The sequence below is a fragment of the Podarcis cretensis genome (assembly GCF_951804945.1).
Source record: "Podarcis cretensis genome assembly, chromosome: 2".
In the NCBI taxonomy this organism is placed as follows: domain Eukaryota; kingdom Metazoa; phylum Chordata; class Lepidosauria; order Squamata; family Lacertidae; genus Podarcis; species Podarcis cretensis.
In genome coordinates, this window is record NC_137171.1 from 25333030 (window position 1) to 25356952 (window position 23923).

The 23923-nt window shown below is 42.0% G+C and overlaps 1 protein-coding gene across 3 annotated transcripts in view; it reads left to right on the top strand.

The window, feature by feature from the left end:
- KCNJ16 (potassium inwardly rectifying channel subfamily J member 16) overlaps positions 1-23923 on the top strand; it is a 50096-nt gene that overhangs the window by 16907 nt on the left and 9266 nt on the right. The window contains exon 1 of one of the 3 annotated variants that reach the window (XM_079965572.1): positions 16775-16901. The exons of the other annotated variants lie outside the window; for them this stretch is intronic. The gene's annotated coding sequence lies outside the window, so the exon portion shown is untranslated. Of the gene's footprint in view, positions 1-16774; positions 16902-23923 lie in introns of those variants that run through there. 3 annotated transcript variants of the gene reach the window in all.

A 23923-nucleotide genomic window follows, 5' to 3' on the forward strand; every position in this document is an offset into this window, starting at 1 on the left:
CACAACCAATGCCTAAGCAACCACTCACATTTATGTTTTTTAATAAAGTTGTGGCCAAAATTATGCCAAAAACCTTAAACAAAAATTATGTGTGAATTGTGAATTTTTTAGGGGTAGCTTGGGGGACCTTGACATGCAAATTGTGGAAAAGTGTATACAAGTCAATAGAAAGAGAGGCATTTATTAGTTGTAAATTCTAGAACGGTAGCTCTTTTAGCCAAATGAAAAAACAACAACAGACAAACAAAAATGGTCCTGTGGCAAATTGATTGTGGCATTTAAGCAATTGCATCAGGCCTACATGATAGAAATAAACACACATAAAATTTTACAGTGCTCTTATTTTGTCCCACTGTGAATTTTGACATCAGAAAATCAACACTAGGACCTCTACTAGGCTGGCCTGTACTGGTTGTTTGATTATATTTTTATTTCAAACATCTGATGGTTTCTCTAGTTGCTACAAGGCACCATGCATTAAATCATCTTGACTTTCATGGTGCCTATAATGGAGAAACTATTCAGTTCCTTTCACACCTGGGCAACACTTCAGTTTCATTCTGCTGCTTTTTGCTCTCGATGAAAACCAGACTGATTTTTCTGCAGTTTCATGAATCTCAACTAGTTCTTTTCAAAGCCAAGCTTTCTGATTGGCTATCCATTTATTCCATGATAAGTTGTTTCACAGATCAAAGTATGAAAACAGTATTCTGCCTGTTTGTTTTAGACTTTAGGTTAATGTGAGAGGGTCCTCCATATTTTTTTTGTGTTAGAGGAAAGGGTACGAGGCAGCTGTTCTCTATTCATTCCTCCCCTCCAGACAGTTCATGAATAAATGTTCTTTTCAATGCAATATTTGGACTGTCTCTCATTTTATTTATGTGGGAGCAAAAGGGTGGCGCAGTTTCCATAGCAATAATCCAAAATGGAATTGGAACCTTTTGAGCAACTTGTGGAATGCGGTTGTACAGGTGTTGCAACAGCTCTAAGTATTTTAATTACTATGAAAAATAGCAGTGCCAGAGCAGCTGCCGGTGATTTATAGAGTCTCTCCTGATGGGACAATGCTCTTTCTGTAAGGGTGGCAATTCTTAATGGGACGCAAAGTGTTTGGTAAAATAATTTATAATGAATGACTGCTTTTGGACTTGGTTTTAAGTCAAGCCAGAATACCTAATAGCTGGAGTTATGGATGAGGACAATGGACTCCAACCAATGTTTATGAAAGCTGAATTGTAGGGTCCAGTACTACAGAGTTGCAAAAACAGCCCCACAGCTTGCCCTAAATGGGGACTTTGGGGACTGAGCCTCTGCATTATAGCCAATTGCAGGTGGGATATAGTCAGACCTCTCTGGCATGCAAGACCCCCTCAAACATCAATAGCAGACCATAGCATATCACTAGAGTACATAATGTGCCTTGGCCTGAAATCTTTGTACTGAGAGATGATTAATCTTTACATGGGAGGGGGAGGAACCTGTGGCCCTTCATATTTTGCTCAACTACAACTCCCTACTACAACTTATGCTGGCCGAGGTTATACACCAAACCTTAGTTTTACAGTACAGTACATCCAGGTCAGGTCAAAGCAAAGGACAAATAATAAAGTTAAATTAACTAACATCTTATTAGGTTTTGAATAAACCATTGGTCTAATCATCAAAGAAAGATACTTTCAACTTGTAACAAGTCTCATTGAGACAATTAAGCCTTTTTGCCTTCTTTTACAGCTGGCTTATTGGTTTTTCCATGTCTCTAGAGCAAGCATCCCCTGCCCACCCCTTTGTGGGCAATACAGATCCATCCTTGCCCAGGAATCTTTGCTCTTTCCTTTGACTCATTCTGCCATTAAGAAAAAGTACCAGTGAGCTAGACAATGGCCATTTTTTTTCTTTTTTATTGAATGGGAAGTGTACTTGGAAGTTAGTGAAGAATTCATAAACAGTTCAGGGTGTGTGATTGGAAGAATGCCCTCATAATAGATTTTGATGGGTAAGAACAAAGAGATCCGAGTTCCTGGTTTGAAAAACACCCAAAGTTTCAGCGGCTGTCATTGGGACATAATGGGTCATAATAACGTCAACCTGTTGCTCACTTGTTGACACTTGTGCTGATGCACTTTGCAGGTTGGCTTGCAAAGAAGCATAGAGATGTCTGTTCCCTTAAGGAATGTTTGCTAACAATGAGTTGCAAGATAACTTCATCCATTTAGTATTTGTTGGAAGCAAAGATCCCCCCTTTTCTGTTTTCCTCAGGATGCTTTGTGACGTCACCACCTGCAGCTTGTTTTTCACTTCTTATAACATTGCTGGCCCTTTTCCAAATTGTTTTCTCTTATCTGTGCTTCCTGCACAGAGTGCAAACTCCAATAAACACGACAGTTGTCTTCTGAAGCAGAGAGATTCAAGTGCTACAAGAGCTCCTTGTGTTCTCTACTTAGTCCTTCCATGGTGATAGACCACTTGATACTCTTGACGTACTCTGTTTCTGAAGAACATAGCCTTTTCAAATCTGCCAGTGGTATCTGATCCAGGTTGCCAAACAAAACCTACAAGCCATGTTTCAATATGGTTTCTATAAAACTAAATAAAATATTCAGTCATTCTAGAGGTGATCCTTCACTTTGAGGACATAGAAAGGGGAGCTATGCCTTCTCACTGTTATTATGTAAATTCAGCAGTCAATTTCTCCCACCTAAAGGTAAAGGGCCCCCTGACTGTTAGGTCGAGTCACCGATGACTCTGGGGTTGTGGCGCTCATCTCACTTTATTGGCCGAGGTAGCCGGTGTACAGCTTCTGGGTCATGTGGCCAGCATGACTAAGCTGCTTCTGGCAAAGCAGAGCAGTGCATGGAAGCGTCGTTTACCTTCCCGCCAGAGCGGTACCTATTTATCTACTTGCACTTTGATGGGCTTTCGAACTGCTAGGTGGGCAGGAGCAGGGACTGAGCAACGGGAGCTCACCCTGTCGCGGGTATTTGAACTGCTGACCTTCTGGTTGGCAAGCTCTAGGCTCTGTGGTTTAACCCACGGCGCCACCCACATCCCCTTTTCCTACCTAGTGAGATCTTAATTAATGATATAAGTATATATGTAGGTAAGACTACCGAACGTTTCTGATGAAGTCTTTGCATCAGCACTAGCTAGGACTGCACATTTAAGCGTGAGGCAGAAGCAGCAAAGAGACTAAGTTCATAATTTGGGGTGGCTCTGATTACTTTCATGAACTGAGCCACAGACAGCTTCCGTTTATTGCCTACATGTGATCAATTGTAGTAGAAATGAGGTTGGGAACATCAAGGACTTCTGGGGCCAGGATATAGGGGCCCTTCAAACAAAGTAATCCCAGTGCGCCCTGTTAACTTAAAATAAGAGAGGTTTTTCATCATACTATTGTGACCTATCATAGAATTGTAGAGTTGGAAGGGTCATCTAATCCAACCCCCTACAATGCAGGAATCTCAATTCAAGAATCCATGACAGATGCCCAGCCAACCTCTGCTTAGAAACCTCCAGGGCAGGAGAGCCCACAACCTCCCGGGGGAGGCCGTTCCACTGTCGAACAGCTCTCCCTATCAGAAAGTTTTTCCTGAACCTCCTTGAGTTCTCCATTCCGAGTAAGAGCAGTGGTGGGTCCTTGGGGGAGTAGGCCCTTTGCTGGTTTTGGGGTCCCAGCAAATTCTTCATCTCTGCTACCAGGAGCATCATAGCCTAGAGAAGACAAAGTTTGGAGCCAAAGATAATCCCTGCACTCAGGGGCAGCCAGGGGAAGATCCCGTGGAAGCTGGCTACATCTATGAAAAGCCTCAATATTTATTTATTTTTACTTTGCTGTTGAATACCTGAGTTAGGCTGCTGAACTGGACACCTGACTATGTGCGGAATGACCATTTTATGACTAAGTGTCTAGTCCATTCAAACTGGGTGAATGACATGATAATCTTGATAGGACATTGGATGTGTTGGATTGTTGTAGGCCCAGTCTTTCTTTTAAAAAAACCGAAACAAAACAGGAAGACCATTTCAAGATAGGCTAGAGATTCTTCCATTCACATACAGCACATGAAGAGTTTAAAAAAAATATTCTTAAAGGTGTACTCCTGGCATAAATTCATCTCACTTTGGTGGGACTGTGTTCCAGCAAAACACTTTAAAACTGTTAATCTGTAATAAATTGTATAGACTGTAAAACATTAGGCTGTAACACATTAACTTCTCAGAGATGAACTGTATCTATAAGGAAGGCCAAGAAACTTTTTGTTTCCCAAAACATTCTTCAGGAGTTGCTTAATGGCAATAAAACCACTTCAAGGCCGGTTTAGACCGATTTTTCTTGAGCCTGTTATTTCTAATGCTTTATTTAGATATCCCAGTTAAAGTCCTTTGCGATAAGATCTGCTCACTCATTTCATCATGTTTGCCTTGGAGGAATAAAGAGAGTCTCTGACTGACATAACAACACTATAAAGCAAACCTATTCCAATCCAAAATTAATTAGGGGTGGAGCAGCTGACTTGGTCACCTCCTATTTGCTCACTACAAAGCCAACAATTATATACCGCAGGGCTCAGCAAAGAGATTGTTTTTTTTTTTAACAAATAAGTTGGCATTATTAATTATTACATGGGTATCTTGCTTTTCTCTCTCTTCAGGCAGCTCAAGGCTGTGTACATATACAATTTTTACATTTCCACATGCCCTCACAATAACCTTTGCTTGAGGAAGGTTAGGCTGAGAGAAATATTGAAAGGATCAAGGTCACTCAGTGCAGGGATTTGAACCCAGGTCTTCCTGGCCAAGAGCCAACTGCCACATCTCACTGGCTGTGGTGCCAGGCAAGAATTCCATAATATTGATGGAGCACAATCCTATCTGTGCCTGTTTGTTCAGAATTAAGTCCCATTAAACAACAACAACAACAACAACAATTTATTATTTATGCCCCACCCACTCTGGGCGGCTTCCAACAAAATATTAAAATGCAATAGTCTGTTAAACATTAAAAGCTTCCCTAAACAGGGCTGCCTTCAGATGTCTTCTAAAAGTCTGGTAGTTGTTTATTTCTTCAACATCTGATGGGAGGGCGTTCCACAGGGCAGGTGCCACTACCGAGAAGGCCCTCTGCCTGGTTCCCTGTAACTTGGCTTCTCGAGGTGAGGGAACCGCCAGAAGCCCCTCAGAGCTGGATCTCAGTTTCTGGGCAGAACAATGGGGGTGGAGATGCGCCTTCAGGTATACTGGGCCAAGGCCATTTGGGTCTTTAAAGGTCAGCACCAACACTTTGAATTGTGCCCAGAAATGTACTGGGAGCCACTGTAGGTCTTTCAAGACCGGTGTTATGTGGTCTCGGTGGCCGCTCCCAGTCACCAGTCTAGCTGCTGCATTCTGGATTAGTTGTAGTTTCTGGGTCACCTTCAAAGTAGCCCCACATAGAGCGCATTGCAGTAGTCCAAGCGAGAGATATGTAAACATGTATAGGATTGCAGTCAAAGTGTGACCATTCCCATGAAATGAATCATAGTCTCAATCCAATGCTGCCCTCTGTATATATTTGTAAACATATAGAACATGATATTATAAAGGTGATATTGGCGGGCTTTAGAAACTACTATGCCGCTCACATGCCTCTGCAGAAAAAGCAGAGAAATGTTTCTAGAATGGAAAGTGAAGGTAGTTATTACAGCAGTACCTTGGTTCTCAAACTTAATCCATTCCAGAAGTCCATTCCAAAACCAAAGCATTCCAAAACCAAGGCGTGCTTTCCCATAGAAAGTAACGCAAAATGGATTGATCCATTCCAAATTTTAAAAAACAACCTGTAAAACAGCAATTATACATGGGTTTTACTATCTAACGAGATCATTGATCCATAAAATGAAAGCAGTAAACAATGTACTGCAGTCACACAATCAGTCAATCAGTAGCTGAACTGGGTTCCGCAGAGTCACAAGAAAAAGAGAGCTGCAAAAACAGACAGACCTCAGCATAACACTCCAAACAGAAGCGTGGCACTCAAATAGGAAGCGTAACACTCAAAGCAGAAGTGTGGCACTCAAAACAGAAGTGTGACACTCAAATCGGAAGAGTAACCTCAAAACAGAGCACATTCGACTTCCGAAAAAGGTTCGCAAACCGGGACATTTGCTTCTGGGTTTTCAGTCTTTGGGATCCAAGTTGTTTGAGTACCAAGGCATTTGAGAACTAAGGTACCACTGTACTGAACACCGTCATGTATTCAAGAAATGTTACCTACAAAACTCCAGCATATCACCTGTAGTTCCACACAGAACTGCTAAGCATAGACATAACAAGGCTGACATCACTCTCTATGGAAAATGTTACAAATACTCAGCACATTAAACAAGAATCAAAGCGAACAGAACCTGATCTGTAACCATGGAACTTCGAGAGCATTTGGCTTGCACATTTGCAAATGAAGAATGAAAACAGTTTAGCTGCACAGTGTTTGATGGTAAAAAAAGAAAGAAAAGTTTTATGACCTTTCAGACTGTGAAATGCATGTGTATACTTAAGGCTCCAGGCTCCGCTATGCGAATTAATGTAAAATGATTTATTTTGCCATTGGGGGTTAAGAGATGAAACTTTGAAGCAAATTCTTAGTTTAATAGCATGCAGAGCAATTGCTTAAGTAATATAAAAGATCTCAGTTCAGCGACTGTGGACATGGTACAGTATCGTTTGACCAATCCTAGCAGTACCATTGAGAAAAAGATTTGCTGTTCTTTCCTTCTCTTACCTTTGAGGCTGAGTGAAATGCTAAGTAGCTGGATCCCAGCATCTGACAAAGGAATATGTGTACATAAAAAGGTAAAGGTAAAGGTACCCCTGCCCGTACGGGCCAGTCTTGACAGACTCTGGGGTTGTGCGCCCATCTCACTTAAGAGGCCAGGGGCCAGCGCTGTCCGGAGACACTTCCGGGTCACGTGGCCAGCGTGACATCGCTGCTCTGGCCAGAGCCAGAGCCGCACACGGAAACGCCGTTTACCTTCCCGCTGGTAAGCGGTCCCTATTTATCTACTTGCACCCGGAGGTGCTTTTGAACTGCTAGGTTGGCAGGCGCTGGGACCGAGCAGCGGGAGCGCACCCCGCCGCAGGGATTCGAACCGCCGACCTTTCGATCGGCAAGCCCTAGGCGCTGAGGCTTTAACCCACAGCGCCACCTGCGTCCCATATATATACCTGTGTATATTTTGCAGGTGAAACCAACATACAGTGGTATTTCGGGTTAAGTACCTAATTCGTTCCGGAGGTGTGTTCTTAACCTGAAACTGTTCTTAACATGAAGCACCACTTTAGCTAATGGGGCCTCCCGCTGTCACTGCACCGCCGCTGCACAATTTTTCTGTTCTCATCCTGAAGCAAAGTTCTTAACCCGAGGTACTATTTCTAGGTTAGCGGAGTCTGTAACCTGAAGCGTATGTAACCCGAGGTACCACTGTACTGTAATAGAATCTAGCTAAAACTTATGAGAACACTTACTCTGAAAATTGTGTTGCCAAGAAATGCAGGAACTTTTTTGGCAGAAATATATTAATCAGACCTCATTGAGAATGTGTTCAGAAATATTAAAATGACAGATGCATGAAGAGTCAGATAAGGACAAGCGGTTTCAGCATCAGTTCAGGACAAGTAATTGAGATTTTCTTCATTGTGAATGCTTCTCCTTAAATTTTGCACTTCTTTCCTGCCTGGGAAAGCTGAGCTCTATGGCTTGGAAGAAAGTGCATTGCGTGAGCCGCCCTGAAAAGAGAGAAGTGGAACACTGCATCCATTGTGACAGCTTTGGGAAAGGACAGCAGCAGCAAGACATTCAGGAAGAGATGTCAGAAGGACAGAATGGATAGGATGGGAAGCCGTAAGTCATTAGAATACAGATGGGGTGGGATGGAAACATTCATGCTGAGATGTTCCAGCAATTTGTCTGAATGGGATGACCCAACTGGAAACTGTACAAGGGGAATAGACAAATACACCCCCCACCCATGCCATTGTGTTACTCAAATAAGTAAAATGTAGTAAAATGTAGTTCTAACACCATGAGTAGTATAGTAAAATAATCCTTGTGGGTTTTGTTTTGTTTTTGTTTTTGTTTTTGTTTTTCTGAGCAACTGTAAAACTGCCCAGGAAATTTTTGATTGAACAAATGCTTTGAATAAATAAATATACTGCAAGCATATTATGCAAGCAGTTTACTGTTAGCAGTGTGTTATGCATACTGTTTCTATAGTTTATGCTTTGCCTTAAAACTTTCAATTTCCATTAGCCCTCCTCCCAAACAAAACTGCTGTGTCTGAGATATCCACTGTCTTCCTCTCTTCCTAAGCCATGATTACCTAGCTCCAGTGGCGTAGCGTGGGGGGTGCAGGGGGGGCCGGCCACACCGGGCGCAACATCTGGGGGTTAGGGTTAGGGATAGGGTTAGGGGGCGCAAATCCAGGGTTAGGGGGCGCAAATTACTTGCCTTGAACCGGGTGCTGACAACCCATGCTACGCCACTGCCTAGCTCAGAAAGAGTCGGCTGGGCACTCCATGTGACACATTCCATTTCTTCAGCCCGCTTTGCCCAATCCCTGATGGGAAGGACCTGTAAGGCGCCATTTCTCTCTTGCAGTGTTTTCTCTCTCTCCCAGGGTGACCTCTTTCATGAGTTGGGAGGGTGACACGCACCCGCCAGGTGAAAGTGGCACCCTGGGAAATGCTTTAGGTCCAGGCAACCCTGCCTCCTCTGTGATTTTCCTTGGCAGAGGATGCTCGGCAATGGAAGATAAAAGGATTTCTCTCCAGACAGGTAGTTGTGATATTGGAGATCAGTGCAGAAACTAGTGCATCATTACAAAATTCCCTCTGGCAGTGGGGTGCCCACGGGCTGCATAAGAAGTAGTAGTATCTTGGGCACTGCTTTGACATTTGCTTGCACCTCTTTTCCCTGGGTCAAGAAGTGGTGTGGCTGCTCCAAAAGCTGGCTGCGAGCCTGTCCCATGAAAATGAAACCTGCACCTTCTGCTTGGCTTGCAGGGCAGAGAGCAAAACAGAGAGTAAGGCCATGCGCTGCACACGGCACTAGTGAATGTGTGCAGTGCATCTCTGTTCTGAATGTTTAAAGGTAAAAATAAAGGGACCCCTGACCATTAGGTCCAGTTGTGGCCGACTCTGGGGTTGCGGCACTCATCTTGCTTTATTGGCCGAGGGAGCCGGCGTACAGCTTCCAGGTCATGTGGCCAGCATGACTAAGCCGCTTCTGGCGAACCAGAGCAGAGCACGGAAACACTGTTTACGTTCCCGCCAGAGTGGTACCTATTTATCTACTTGCACTTTGACGTGCTTTCGAACTGCTAGGTTGGCAGGAGCTGGGACTGAGCAACGGGAGCTCACCCTGTTGCGGGGATTCTTTTTTTTATAATAATATTTATTAAATTTTTGTATAACCAATAAAAAACATACATAATAACAAAATATTTTCCATTATCCACATTTCATTCTCAACTTTGGACTTCCTCACATCTCTTGTTCCTGCTTTCTAAACATAGATTTTAACCAGCAAATTATTAACTTAATTTAATTCATATAATATAATTTTCCAATATTTAATGTCTCAAATTTTGGGATTTAACATACTCTTATTGAAGCTTAATCATAAAATATTACTTATCCAAAATTTATCTTTTCATCTACCAATTAAATTTAAATTTATATTCTTTATAACTAGTTTGTTGGAGCCGTGTTTTTGCTAATCTTACATCTTTCTTAACATTCATACAATTTACAATATTTTTGTAGATAGTCCTTAAATTTCTTCCAGTCCTCCTCCACCAGTTCTTCTCCCAGGTCTCGGATTCTGCCAGTCATCTCCGCCAGTTCCATATAGTCTATCAGTTGCATCTGCCATTCTTCCAGTGTGGGTAATTCTTGAGTTTTCCAGCTTTTAGCGATGAGTATCCTTGCTGCTGTTGTAGCGTACATAAAAAAGGTTCGATCCTTCTTTTGCACACTCTGACCAACAATGCCCAAGAGAAAGGCCTCTGGTTTCTTAAGGAAGGTATACTTAAATACCTTTTTCAGTTCATTATAAATCATTTCCCAGAAAACCTTCACTCTAGGGCAAGTCCACCAGAGGTGAAAGAATGTTCCTTCAGCTTCTTTACACTTCCAACATTTATTATCAGACACATGGTATATCTTTGCAAGCTTGACTGGGGTCATGTACCACCTGTATATCATTTTCATAATATTTTCTTTCAAGGCATTACATGCCGTAAATCTCAAACCTGTGGTCCATAACTTTTCCCAGTCAGCAAACATGATGTTGTACCCTATGTCCTGTGCCCATTTTATCATGGCTGATTTGACCGTTTCATCCTGTGTATTCCATTTTAACAGCAAATTATACATTCTTGAAAGTATCTTAGAGCTGGGTTCTAACAGTTCAGTTTCTAACTTTGATTTTTCCACCTGGAATCCTACCTTTTTATCCAACTTAAAGACTTCTTTAATCTGAGCATAATGTAGCCAATCTCGCACTTCATCTTTTATTTTCTCCATACTCTGCAACCTCCAGTTATCTCCATCTTTTTCTATTATTTCCCAATATTTCGGCCATTTGGCCTCCATATTGAGTTTTTTCAAGGCCTTAGCCTCCATTGGTGATAACCACCTTGGGGTCTTATTTTCCAATAAGTCTTTATATTTCAACCAGACATTAAATACTGCTTTTCTGACAACATGGTTCTTGAAATTCTTATGTATTTTAGCCTTGTCATACCACAGATATGCATGCCACCCAAACGCATTGTTGAATCCTTCCAAATCTAAAACATCAGTGTTCTCAAGAAGTAGCCAGTCTTTCAACCAGCAGAAAGCTGCTGATTCATAATACAACTTTAGGTCTGGCAGGGCAAATCCCCCTCTTTCTTTAGCGTCAGTTAATATCTTAAACTTAATTCTGGGCTTTTTGCCCTGCCAGACAAATCTTGAAATATCTCTCTGCCACCTCCCAAAACACTCCATTTTGTCCACAATCTGCAAAGTTTGAAACAAAAATAACATTTTTGGCAATACATTCATCTTAATTGCAGCAATACGTCCTGTCAAAGAAAGTTTCAGTCTTGACCAAGCATCTAAATCCCTTTTAATTTCAGACCAACATTTTTCATAATTGTCTTTAAATAAGTTCCTGTTCTTCGCTGTTATATTTACCCCTAGGTATCTCACTTTTTTAACCACATTTAATTCTGTCTCTTTCTGAAACCTTTCTGATTCTGAAGAAGTCAAATTTTTTCCCAAAACCTTAGTTTTTTGCTTATTAAGCTTAAATCCCGCCACTCGACCAAACTCATAAATCAGTTGTAATACCCTTTAAGTACTGGGCTCTGGCTCCTGTAGGGTCAAAACTAGGTCATCTGCAAATGCTTTCAGTTTGTATTGTTTCGCTCCGACCTGGATACCTTCCACCCACCGGTCTCCTCTGATCATATTCAAGAGCACTTCTAGGACCGATATAAATAACAAAGGGGATATAGGGCAACCTTGTCGTGTTCCTTTTTCAATTCTAAACTCTTCTGTCACCACATTGTTGACTATCAGTTTTGCCTTTTGCTCTGAATAAATTGCCTCTATCCCATTATAAAACCCCCGCCCCACTCCCATTCCTTCCAAATTTTTCTTCATAAACTTCCAGGAGATATTATCAAAGGCCTTCTCCGCGTCTATAAATATCAAAACTGCTTTTGTATTAATGTTTGTTTGCAAGAGTTCCAAAATATCAATAATGTTCCTTGTGTTTGCAAACAAATGTCTACCTGGGAGAAAGCCTGCCTGGTCCTTGTGAATTACTTCATTTAAGACTTTTTTAAATCTACTTGCTAAAATGTCTGCAAATATTTTGTAATCCACATTTAGGAGGGAGATGGGGCGGTAATTCTTAAGTTGTGTCTTTTCAGTTTCTAGTTTAGGTATCAATGTGATGAAAGCTTCTTTCCACGACTCCGGTGCCTTCTTCCCCTCCATAATTTCATTGCAAACCTCCATTAATGGATGTATCAAATAGTCTTTCAATGTCTTATAATATTTGGAGGTAAGCCCATCTGGCCCTGGAGACTTGCCCAATTGCATGTTCTGAATGGCCTCCTTGATCTCTAATTGTGTTATTTTATAATTCAGGATTGTTCTATTCCGAAGAGTCAACTTTGGTAAACCATTCTTCTTTAGAAACTGTTCTATCTCTGATTCATTTTGCGGCCCTTGAGTATATAGTTGTTTGAAATATCTCTGGAAGGACTTTCTGATTTCCACTGGGTTCTGAATATTTCTTCCCTCAATTTCTAAATTTGTTACTGTGTTCAGCTTTTGTCTCTTTTTCAGCTGCCATGCTAGCAGCTTTCCACATTTATTTGCCGATTCAAAGGATCTTTGTTTCATTAACTTAAGTTTCCATTCCACTTCCTGGTTTATCAGTTTTGAATATTGTGCTTGATGATGTTTGATTTCTCTTAATATCTCCTTTGATTTCGGTCTCGATCTTAACTTCTTCTCGCCTTCTTTAATTTTCTCCAAGATCTTATCTTTCTTATCATTCTGTACTTTTTTCTTGATAGTATTCTGTTGTATCAGAAACCCCCTCATGACCGCCTTACTTGCGTCCCATACAGTTCTTTTTTCCACCGTAGTATTCAGGTTTATCTCAAAATAGTCCTTCAAAGCTTTTTGGGCCTTTTTAATAGTGTCCTGATCTCTAAACAAGTTGTCATTCATCCTCCATCTAAAGGAGCCGGTTGGAGTTAATCTCATATCCATCTTCACCGCATTATGGTCGGAGCAAGTCTTTGGGCAGATTTCCACTTTTTTTATCTTGGGTGCCAGGCCTCTGGTTATCCAAATTTGGTCGATTCTTGTCCATGTCAGTTGGGCTTCAGAAAAGAATGTTCCTTCCCTTCCTAGAGGGTTCTTTGTTCTCCAAATGTCAATCAAGTCCATGTTGTCAGTCATGTCAAAGAATGTTTTCGGTAGTCTGCCGTCTTTTGTTACGTTTTGGCTATGTGACTTATCCATATTGGTTGATACCACTCCATTCAAATCTCCCATCATGATGATGTTATCATAGTCCAGATAGTCCAGCATAATCTCATGCAGCTTCTTGTAAAATTCCGATTTTCCCTCATTTGGCGCATAAATTCCTAATAACAAAAACTTTTCTCCTTGGGTCTGGATCTCTATTGCCAAAATTCGTCCTTGTTCATCTTTAAATAAAAATTTTGGTGACAGGCTCTCTTTTGCGTATATCACCACACCTCTTTTCTTTACTCGGTCCGATGAAATAAATTCTTGGCCTAATCTTTTGTTTATTAACACTTTTCTATGTAGCCTAGTCACATGTGTTTCTTGCAGTGGATTCAGATAAATTGCTAATTGCTTGAGCGTTCGAAATAACTTGTTCAGTTAACTTGTTAACAGAGTCTCTGGTCTGATCAATCTTTGCCGTTTGTTCATCCACCTTTTTATCTAAGCCTTCCAATTTTTCAAGTATTTTGTCTAATACTGAAGCAGTTCCACCTGCTGCCATATCTTCACCCGACAGCTGCTCCCTTTCTTCTAGTTCCAAAACAGCAGGGACCGATGATCTGCGCGGCTGGGAAAGTAAATTCAAAGTTGTTTGCTTTTTTGCTTTACCCGCTCTTGTTTGTCTCCCAGTGCCGCTCATTCCACTTCTGTCTACGAGTCAAGGTCAAACTGAGTATGTTCTCATGGGAATCCACAAGCCCATGAGATAAACAACCACATAGGAGGAAAGGAAACCACAAGAAAAGTCACATATAATTGTAAATCCAAAGATCCTCTAGGGGGAGTCCACTTGTATTGTAGGGAAGAAGTCAAATTAATTAATATCAGTTATTAAAATTTTCCAAACTTCAATACTTTAAAAAGAATGTCCAAACAGCCTTTAATTTCTTGAAAAACCTTCAGCAGTTGTATTTAGCAGAGTTGGTCTCAATATATAACAATGTCTCAATAAGTGCAAGATGTAACAATTCAAAGCAACAGTTCCATTTAGGCTCAGCTAATACTAGCTCCAGTAACAAAATATCAAAGTCTTGCAATCTGACAGTTCTAGTGTCTAGGCAGTCCGACTGCCTGGGATTCTTGATCAATTTGTAAATCCAACAGTGGAGGTATCAGACAGTTCATAAATTAAAATAAAACTTTCAAAAGTTAAGTCCTGAAGTAGCTTAAGTAGATGTAAGAATTGATTGTCCTTTGACACCTCTTCAAAGGCTCCAAACGTCAAAGCCTTTGCTTTAGATCTTAAGCAGTGGCAAGAGACGGACTTCCTGGTTGCGTCTCTCGTTTTTAGCCAAATTAGCGAAAATTTTGGTCCCAAACCTTATCTTTTCTTGTCTTACTCACGAGTTGTTGGTTCCGAGCCGAATGATTCCAGGAAAAGAGGACAGCGCTCGCCGACAGCAGCTACGCGGCTTCACTCCGCAGAAAGAGCGGTTGACTCACAGCACCGCACCCCCTTCTACGTTCCGGAGCCTCTTACGAGGTCCCTTCAACGTTTCGGGGAGCGCTCCTGGTGCCCGCCGAGTCCCACGGCCACAGGCTTACGCTGCCTGTGGTTTTCCGGTGTGGGTCTCCGCTGCGCCGTAGCGGACGACCCGTTCCTGCGGAGCTCCCTCTTCGCAGTTAGAAGAGGGCAGCCATTGCCGGACGCGCCGCCTCCGGAAGTGTTGTTGCGGGGATTCGAGCTGCCAACCTTCTGATCGGAAAGTCCTAGGCTCTGTTGTTTAACCCACAGCGCCACCTGTGTTCCTCTGAATGTTTAGGCTGGTTGACATTCAATAGCTTATGGCAAAGGTTTTCAACCTATTTGGGTCCATGGTTCCCTTAACCAACTGCATTCTTTCTGCTGCACCCCTGTGGGGCTCAGGAACCCAGTTATGTCTCCCCTTGCTTGCAGAGCTAGCAGCCCCTCACCCCTTTTCAAACACTCTCCCTTGTTGAGTGTTCCCTTGGCCTCCTCTCCAATCCCCTCTCCTTGGGGGTCCTTCTGGGCAGCTGCAGCTGCTGTCCCTGGTCTCTGAGATGCCCCCCATCTCCTCACTGCCTTGCAGGGGCCTGAGAAGCACCCCCTAGCCAGCCCCAGATGCATCATTCACCTGGGGAGCTTGTAGCCAGGGCTGCTGCAACAAACAGCTGTGCAAGCCTTTGGGAGGCAGAGACCTGAGAGAGCATCAAAGGAAGGAAGGGGATGGAAGAGGGGCAGAGGCCAGTGTTGCCTGTGGCACCCCTAACCAGGGTGCCACAGCACACTGGTTGAAAACCACTGGGCTATGGGGATGTCATTGGACCAGACCCATGATCTATTTGTAATAAGTCTCATTGGGTAGGACAGCTGTGCCTTGCAAGGGAAGAGGGGAAGTGTTGGTGTAGCAAAAAAATACAACTGGGTTTGCATTGAGACCAGACAGTTGTAGAGTCTGGGGCTGTGCCAAATTTTCACGGCTGTTTTTGGTGGGGGAAGGGGAGTCTGCCTCCCCGTATGTTCTCTGAAAGCCTCCTTTTTCAATCAACAAACTTGGCATTCTCCTGTTCATTGCTGTTCAATGCCACTTTGGCTCACCTCACCCCTGAAATCTTCTTGCTATGTGATCCAACCAATCAGGGGTCAAGGCATCAGAATTATGATGTCACAGCTGCACATGGCTGCTCAGGTTTGACTAAGGCATCACAGGGACAAATCGGAGGGAAAGCACTGCTTCCTGCCTTCGCTCTGAATGGGAATACATTTCTTTTTATCAGTTTCAATCCCCCTACCCCCTTTCAAATGATCACTGAAATGTGACACATATATTTGTGTGAGTTTTTGCACTGGGAAAATTCCAGAGAGAGAGAGAGAGGAGAGAGAGAGAGAGAGAGAGAGAGAGAGAGAGAGAGAGGAGAGAGAGATGCATGCTGGATTCAGCTCGGCCCTGGTCCAGTCCTATTTCATCTTTTGTGGTGTAAGAAGAGTCTTGGAGACTAGTTCTAGGGCAGCTTTAATCAGAAGCAGTAGAAACATTGAAACTTTCCTTTGGGATGGTCACATGTTCAAGCAGAGCCTGACACAAAACAAACACAGATTATTTTAATTGTCTGCCTCCTAAAAGGCTGGCATGTTGTATATTTTTAGAGAGCCAAACTTATTTATTTATTTCAAACACTTGTCTGTCTCATCCTCTGTCGTGCTGATGCTTGAAGTGTTGCCCAAAATACATAACTACAAAATCAATTAAAACTCAATCCATGTTTCGTTTTGTTTTGAAGGGAGGGGGGGGTACATAAAGCATACACATTTTTTTAAAAATAAACAACAAACCAAAACAAAACCTGAAGCAAAAAATAAAAAATACCAGCAAAAGTTAAAACATACGAAATCAACCAGAACATCAGAACCAAATTTAGGGAGAAGATCCCATTTTCAGGAAAACGGTTAGGAGGATTTAGCAAAGCCACAACAATGATTCAGAGTTGAACTGACCTTTTTACACGCAACTTTCTCTGTCTGTCTCTCTGTCTCTCTGAGTTTTGTTTTGCTTTCTTGGAAGTATCTAACACTTTAATGCGGAAGCAGAAGTCTGAATGGCTGCCAGGGTTATTGTGAAGAGCCTGTTTGTCCTAAATGCTCAATGAGCTGTGGGAGCCAAGGTTGCTTAGCACCCCATAGAATCAAGACCTCAAAGATAAAAAGGCTAGCTTGAGCTCTAGCTTTCTGGGGTGTGGTGTGGACATAAATAAGAAAATTAAGGAGAGCGCAGTTTTGTTCCACTTCAGTAATTGCCGTGGCTCCTTAGCTAGCGAGCTCTAGCTGGTACTTGGTGGATGCAGCAGCCCTCTTGGCGAACAAACTGGTGAGTGTATTGGGGACCCCCAGAACTGAGATACAAGAGGCTTCATCGAAACGGCAGGCTTCGTAGCTGGGCGGAATGAAGGTTTTAGACACCTTTGTGAATTTTGCACTGATGAGATTGGGAAAAACTGCCCATATGGATTCATTCTTCCCGCAATAACCAAAAGCCAAGGGAGAATAAAATTGGGATTGAGTATGTTTTGTGTGATGCCATTTTGTTCAGGTTTGTAATTCTTGCAGCACCCGGGCTCCGTTTCAAAACTGCAGGCAAGAGAGCTGACATGTGTGCAGATGTTTGTTTTGCACGTGATAAGAGAGTGCGGGGACAGATAAAGAGGGGCTTGGAATCACATGCTGCTCCTAAACCATTCAAGGGATTGCTCCTGTGTGGAGAGAAAGGTTTCAATGTCAAGTCAGGACTGCTCTCACTAGTCTCCAACTGCAGGTGCTCCAAAGAGGAGAAAATTGTATTGGTAACAACTTGGTCCATAGAAGCACAACATGGCAAGGTTCTTGGGGGATCACAGGCTGGTAGACTGGGAAAAGGAAGAGGAAATGGGGAATGGAAATCTTGGAGAAGAGCTGCAGTGGTACCATTGTGGAAGGACGGAGGAGAAGCATGACATTTCACAGACTTGTGGAATTGTAGAGTTGGAAGGGACCCTGTGGATCATCTAGTCCAACCCCCTGCAATATAGGAATATGCAGTTGCCCCATAAGGGGATTGAACTTGCAACCATGGCATTATCAGTACCACACTCTAAGCAACTGAGCTATTTGTGGACAGGTACCTGGTGACGTGGGTGGTGCTGTGGGTTAAACCACAGAGCCTAGGACCTGCCGATCAGAAGGTTGGCGGTTCAAACCCCCGCAACAGGGTGAGCTTCCGTTGTTCGGCCCCAGCTCCTGCCAACCTAGCAGTTCGAAAGCACGTCAAAGTGCAAGTAGATAAATAGGTGCCGCTCTGGCGGGAAGATAAATGGCGTTTCCATGTGTTGCTCTGGTTCACCAGAAGCGGCTTAGTCATGCTGGCCACATGACCTGGAAGCTGTATGCCGGCTCCCTCGGCCAATAAAGCGAGATGAGCACCGCAACCCCAGAGTCAGCCACGACTGGCCCTAATGGTCTGGGGTCCCTTTACCTTTACCTTTATCTTTACCTGATGACAATAGATGTGTTGTGGTAGCAAGGAGATTCAGATCAAAATCTTGGACCTTCTGAGAGTGGTCCCTTGTACCAGTGCTCTTCTGCCGGGCTTTGTAATCCCCTTGGGCTCAGCTTGCTATTATTTGTTCTTCTCTTTGCTCTGCCCCACCCAGTTATTGTGACAGAGCTCCTCCCTTTTCTGATATCACCCTTGATTGCCTTTATCATGCAACAAGTCAGAGCAGAGCCCCTGCCTTAATCTTCTTGATCTCTTTCTCCACACTTTGGTCCCCTGAACCTTTCACCAGCTTCCACGGCCTGCCCATTCCTCTCTTCACTGGATTCTGTCCTCAGCCTACCATTTGACCTCTGGATTTTGTTTCACCCCCTCTATCCAGAAAGCTCAACTGTCCTCCCCACATTGCCCCAATCCCCAGTTACATGACACTGCATCTCTTGGTCCGATGAACATGTTAATTCACAGGCTCACAGTGTGCCTCTACTGGCTAATTTTTAGATGTCTGGTCTTTCCAGTATACTGCTTGCACTATTATTTATAGCATGCTGTTAGTGCTTTTGTACTAGGTTAGTCTTCCTATGTCACAAAACAGCTTTTACATCTACAGAGATGCCCCTTAGCATTTCCTGTTATTGTCTGAATAAACTTGTTTTGTTTTGTTCCTTCCACTGTGAGGACTTACAAACTTTCACATGCTTACAGCCTGCTCTTATATCTCTGAATCAGGGCACTGTGTGCATAATCTTGAGAGTGTAGAGCAGACAATTGGAAGGGGGAGAAAAGAGTTCAGATGTAAGTTCTAGGAAGAACTAATTACAGTGGAATTTCCCAAACATGTAACTGGTGCCTACTGACATTTTAGTAATAAGAACATGAAAATAGGATCCACATTAATTCCAGCTCACACTCTTGAGCATCTTAGAGAACATCTATTACATTTCCCTTGTCTCTAACCTGATCCAAACATCACTACAACATGCTCATATGCTTTTTTTATATAAAAAGGGGGAGGGGGAGGAAAGAAGAAACTTCAGTGGCTTGTGGTACTTTGAAGGAAAAGTTTTCTAGCATCAATGGAATAATCTGCGTAGAGTGTGTCACATATATCCAGTGCTTTTTTTCTTTTTTTTTTAAAAAAAACATGTTTAAGAGTACTCTCATTTTGACTCAAGAAAATCACCACTTTATAGTTCAAATCGGGGAAAATAAATACAGTAAATGGACAAAAGATTCACAAAATGTTTAGGGGTATGTGTCTCCCTGAGTCCCCCCAGAAAAAAGCACTGCATATATCTTTTATGTAAAATAACTTACTTCCATACTAATGTAATGGGAATGTTGACATTTCCGAAACACCACCATTGATTTTATATTTTATATGGCTCTGTTCACCAGCAAAGAACTTTCCTTTTGTACTAGCAATTATGAAGCTTTGTTTTGCCTTCTCCTGCAGCCTCCTTATTTGCTCTGAGTTGTTCTATTAAACGATAACTCCTATATGGTACCTTCCTTGCTTCTACTCATGCCTATGAAACACACTTTCATTGGGATAATAGGAGTTCATCTGTAGGAGAGGGGTCATTTTGCATGGCCGCTATGACAATGCAGGCTCATTAAGATCCCACTTTGGGGTAAAGGTTATCTTAGATTATCTACGGGCTTCTACACCATTGTTCTGTGATGATTCTCAGTTTGGCAGATGTTTCATACTTTATAGAATGCATCTCATTGTTTTTAATGCGAGCGGTCTTGGGAACATATATATCCAGAAAAGCCGTATACAGTTTCTGACATTAATAAAGATGCCAGAATGAATCATTTCTACAGAACAAACAATTCATCTGCTTTGTACTTTGTGAAAGAACTGGCCCACCTGATTGGGGCTGCCAGTTTTAACATCACTTGCTTGTGGGTTGATGGACAGTATGACCTCTCAAGTTGCATTGTCGGGTACAGAGTGGCAATTGCTTGTTCAGTGACAGTGTGTGTGTGGTCTTGATTCAGCAGGCAACCCCACAAATTGGATATGAAGGTTTGTTGGGTTTTATATTTAAAAAGTTAACAACAAGAAGACAAAAATCAGATGTCCATTAGACACATCCCTGTTGGTCTCATTCCATTATCTCATGAATCTTTCATTACATAATGGAAATTATAGCCTCCTCTAAGTTATATTTCTTTCCAAAAATCACATCCGGAAATCACATCCACGCCTCTGCTAGCGCTGGAAGTAAATGTTTCACAAAATGGGCAGAATTTTTAAAACTGAATGAAATTTTAAACAATTTAGAATATGTTCTAAAAAAAAAAATCTTACATATTGTATTAGTTTTTTTCAACAAAAGCCTAAATCTTGTTTTTGTTGCTGTTGTGATGATAATGATGATGGAATAGGATGTCCCTATTTTCATCGGAGAAATGTTGGAGGGTATGCTGTTCAAGATTGGCCAGGACCCTGAAAAGGAGCAATCCTCTTAGAAGTCATTTTCCTGCAGCAGGAAATACCCTCTGTCCCAAACAATTGAGTGCCTATTATATACATGTTCTGAATAGCTAATACCCAATGTATGCATTTTCTAACTTATAGAAATGCAAGTCTTGAAATGACCAATTAGCAGTTTCAGTTATACAAACACACTACGAGACAAATGCCTTTCAGCTGCTATGGCCATTCACTGTTGAATCAGCTAAGCACTGCTGGTTGAAATGTCAACGAAACAGCCTATTAATTATAATTTTTAAAACTACTTGAGAATTCAGGCTACATTAACAGAAAACGGGCTACATTAACAGAAAGTAGTCAAACCTGATCCTCTGTTTGTTGGTGAGATGCCTTTTACCTGTTATTCAATGTGCTGTTATATTACATCATGTCTTGCTTAGAACTGCAAGAAACTCATTTACTCTTCTCTGCCAGCAAGAGCTGGAAGTGAGGATTGGTGTTTTCTGTGTTCCAAAAGCTGCATGTAACCCATGCGGTTCCTTGGGAAAAGAAATCTGGAGAGAAACAGTCAAGTTCTCTACTTCTGGCAAAGGGGCAAAAATGTACATATATTGATTAGACATACAGTAGTACCTCGGGTTACATATGCTTCAGGTTACAGACTCCGCTAACCCAGAAATAGTACCTCGGGTTAAGAACTTTGCTTCAGGATGAGAACAGAAATTGTGCTCCGGTGGTGCTGCAGTAGTGGGAGGCCCCATTAGCTAATATGGTGCTTCAGGTTAAGAACAGTTTCAGGTTAAGAACGGACCTCTGAAACAAATTAAGTACTTAACCCGAGGTACCACTGTATAGTATTTGGTTGTATGAACTCATGATTTGGTTAAGGGTTGATGAGGCCTACAGTTGGTGTGGCATAAGAGCCACTCACACAGATATGGCAGGACGAATTTTTAGGAAACAGTGTTTCCAACTCTTGGTATTGACAAAATCCTGAAAATATAATGATGATCAGAATATCTACCTAATAGATATCTAGATGTGGTGGAGAGGAACTTTAGCCATGAAGCTCCTTAGGGGATCGTGGGCCAATCACTTCCTCTCAAGGTAGCTTACCTCACAAGGTGATTTATACCCTGCTCTGTTGTTTTGTTCCAGGGGATTAGCCCCATGTCCCTTAAAAGGTTTTAAAAGTAGACCACATAATGGCTCCAGGAATAAATAATAGAGTGCTGAAAACAACATTAAAATACTTAGTTTAGCATCAACAATAAAATATATTGAACTCCTTAGAGAATGGAAGACACAAATAATGCTGATTTTTTTTTAAACAAATGCACACATAAACACACATTTCTGTATTTAGTGTATCTTTTAATACTGGGAGACATCATAAACTTTTTTATGGGTGCAGATCTGAGCAAGTGATCTTAATCAAATCAAATTTGGGCTGGAATCCTAAACCTATCTACAAGGGAGCAAGCACCCTTTAAAGATGCTTAGGATCATATGCTGTCAGTCTCCACTTCTGACCTTAGTGCAGAAATTGGTAGCTACATCTTCATGTCCCATCTAATTTAGGAGGTCAAATCAGTTGAGAGCAATGGTCCCTTCTGCCTTTGGAGGCCATGGATCTGACTGCCAAAGGAACCAGCTGCAGTCAACTTCTGTGCACTCCCCCATCCTTCTGTCAATCATCATTGGCCAAGTACCACCTCCTCCTTTTTTTAAAACAGGATCTGGTTTCAGTTATGTGAATTAAATGGTACTGTAGGCTGTTCTAGTGTGGATGACAGCACCGTTGCATGACATTCAAGTCTGCATAACAGCCTCCTGCTCTGTGCTATTTATGTCTTTCTTTCAAATGTTTAATAAACACTTTTATATTGACATATTAAGGCGTCTCTATTGAGACCAATCCAAGTAGTATTTTGCTCCTACTAAACATAGATTCCAGCTCATTTCAAGCATATTTATATTCCCATGTTCAAACTATTGTACTTTACTTTGATCTATTTTTAAAGCACAGAAGAATAAGGCAAATTTCAAAATGAAGGGGCAACTGAGTTCTCTGTTTCCTTTTCCCAAATCTCCCCACTGGTTCTTGAAGTTGTTGCCACCCTTTATACATGCAATATAAGGACCTCCTTAAATGGAAGGAATTACGCAACTGGTCCATACATGTATGGAGAAGAGAGCAACAAAAACTCACTATAGAAGGATATAGGGTGCAAACCATTTTTACATTCCACTAACTTTCAAGTATTTTATTGTCTAATATTCTGTTGGGAGCTGCCCAGATTGGCTGGGGAAACCAGCCAGCTGGGTGGGGTATTGATATTATTATTATTATTATTATTATTATTATTATTATTATTATTATTCTCACTTGTCTTGCTTTCTACAAAATCTAGCATTCTTGTGTGGGCTTCTTTCCTAATCTTAATTTTTAAAAAATTATCTATATTCCCAATGCAAGAATAGCATGATCACACTCCCAGTTTCCAATGGAAAAAAGTACTAAGGTTTATTTAAAGCTGTGTACACACCATACATATGCCACAGTGTATACAAAGTCCTACTGCAAAAGAAGGCAGGGAGGAAAAAACGTGTGTTGCAACAATTCATTTCCAATGTTACTGTAGCTCTCCATCTAAAGCCACCAAATCTTTACATGGTGACAAGGCCACAGCTGTCAGATTGTTTTCAACCAGAATCTGTACAGGGTAAATGGTGGGTGGTGCAAGTGGTATGTATTTCATTCATGAGCATCTATGGTATCGGTATCTTCCATCATCTATATTTCCATTCATGAGCATCTATATTTTTGTTAGATATCAACCGTTGGTTCCATAGTTATTGGATTTCCAATAACCGGAATGCGTCCAGTGAATCTTGCATAGCAAGGTGGTATCTGGGGCAGCAGTGGCAAACAATATGCATTTAAAAATGAAAATTAAGATTATGCACAGAGATAAAAGGCTTTGTCAAGAGGAGTGTCTAGACAGAGCAGCAAGTGAAGATGGAAACACAGGACAGAAGCATTTGTCAAGGATGCTTTATATCAGGGGTGGGGAATCTCTAGGTCTCTCTGGCCCTTGGGACTTTCTCCAGGCTATGCCCCCTCCCAGACCACACTCTCTCTTTCAAGGCCACAGCCTTTGCCTCACACTTTCTTGAGTGTTTGCCTGGCTCGAATGTGTCATTGAATTCTGATAATGCATCTTGCTTGTTTGTTAAAGGATACACAGGGGAGTCGCCATGTGTGTCGAAACTAGCCTACAGAACAAAAGTAAAATTTATATTCATTGCTCTCCCCACTTTTGCCTCTGGCCTCACCCCCCACTGGTATGTGGTCGCTATAAGGTTTCCCACAAGGGAAAGTGGTCCTTTGATTGGAAAAGTTTCCCTAAAC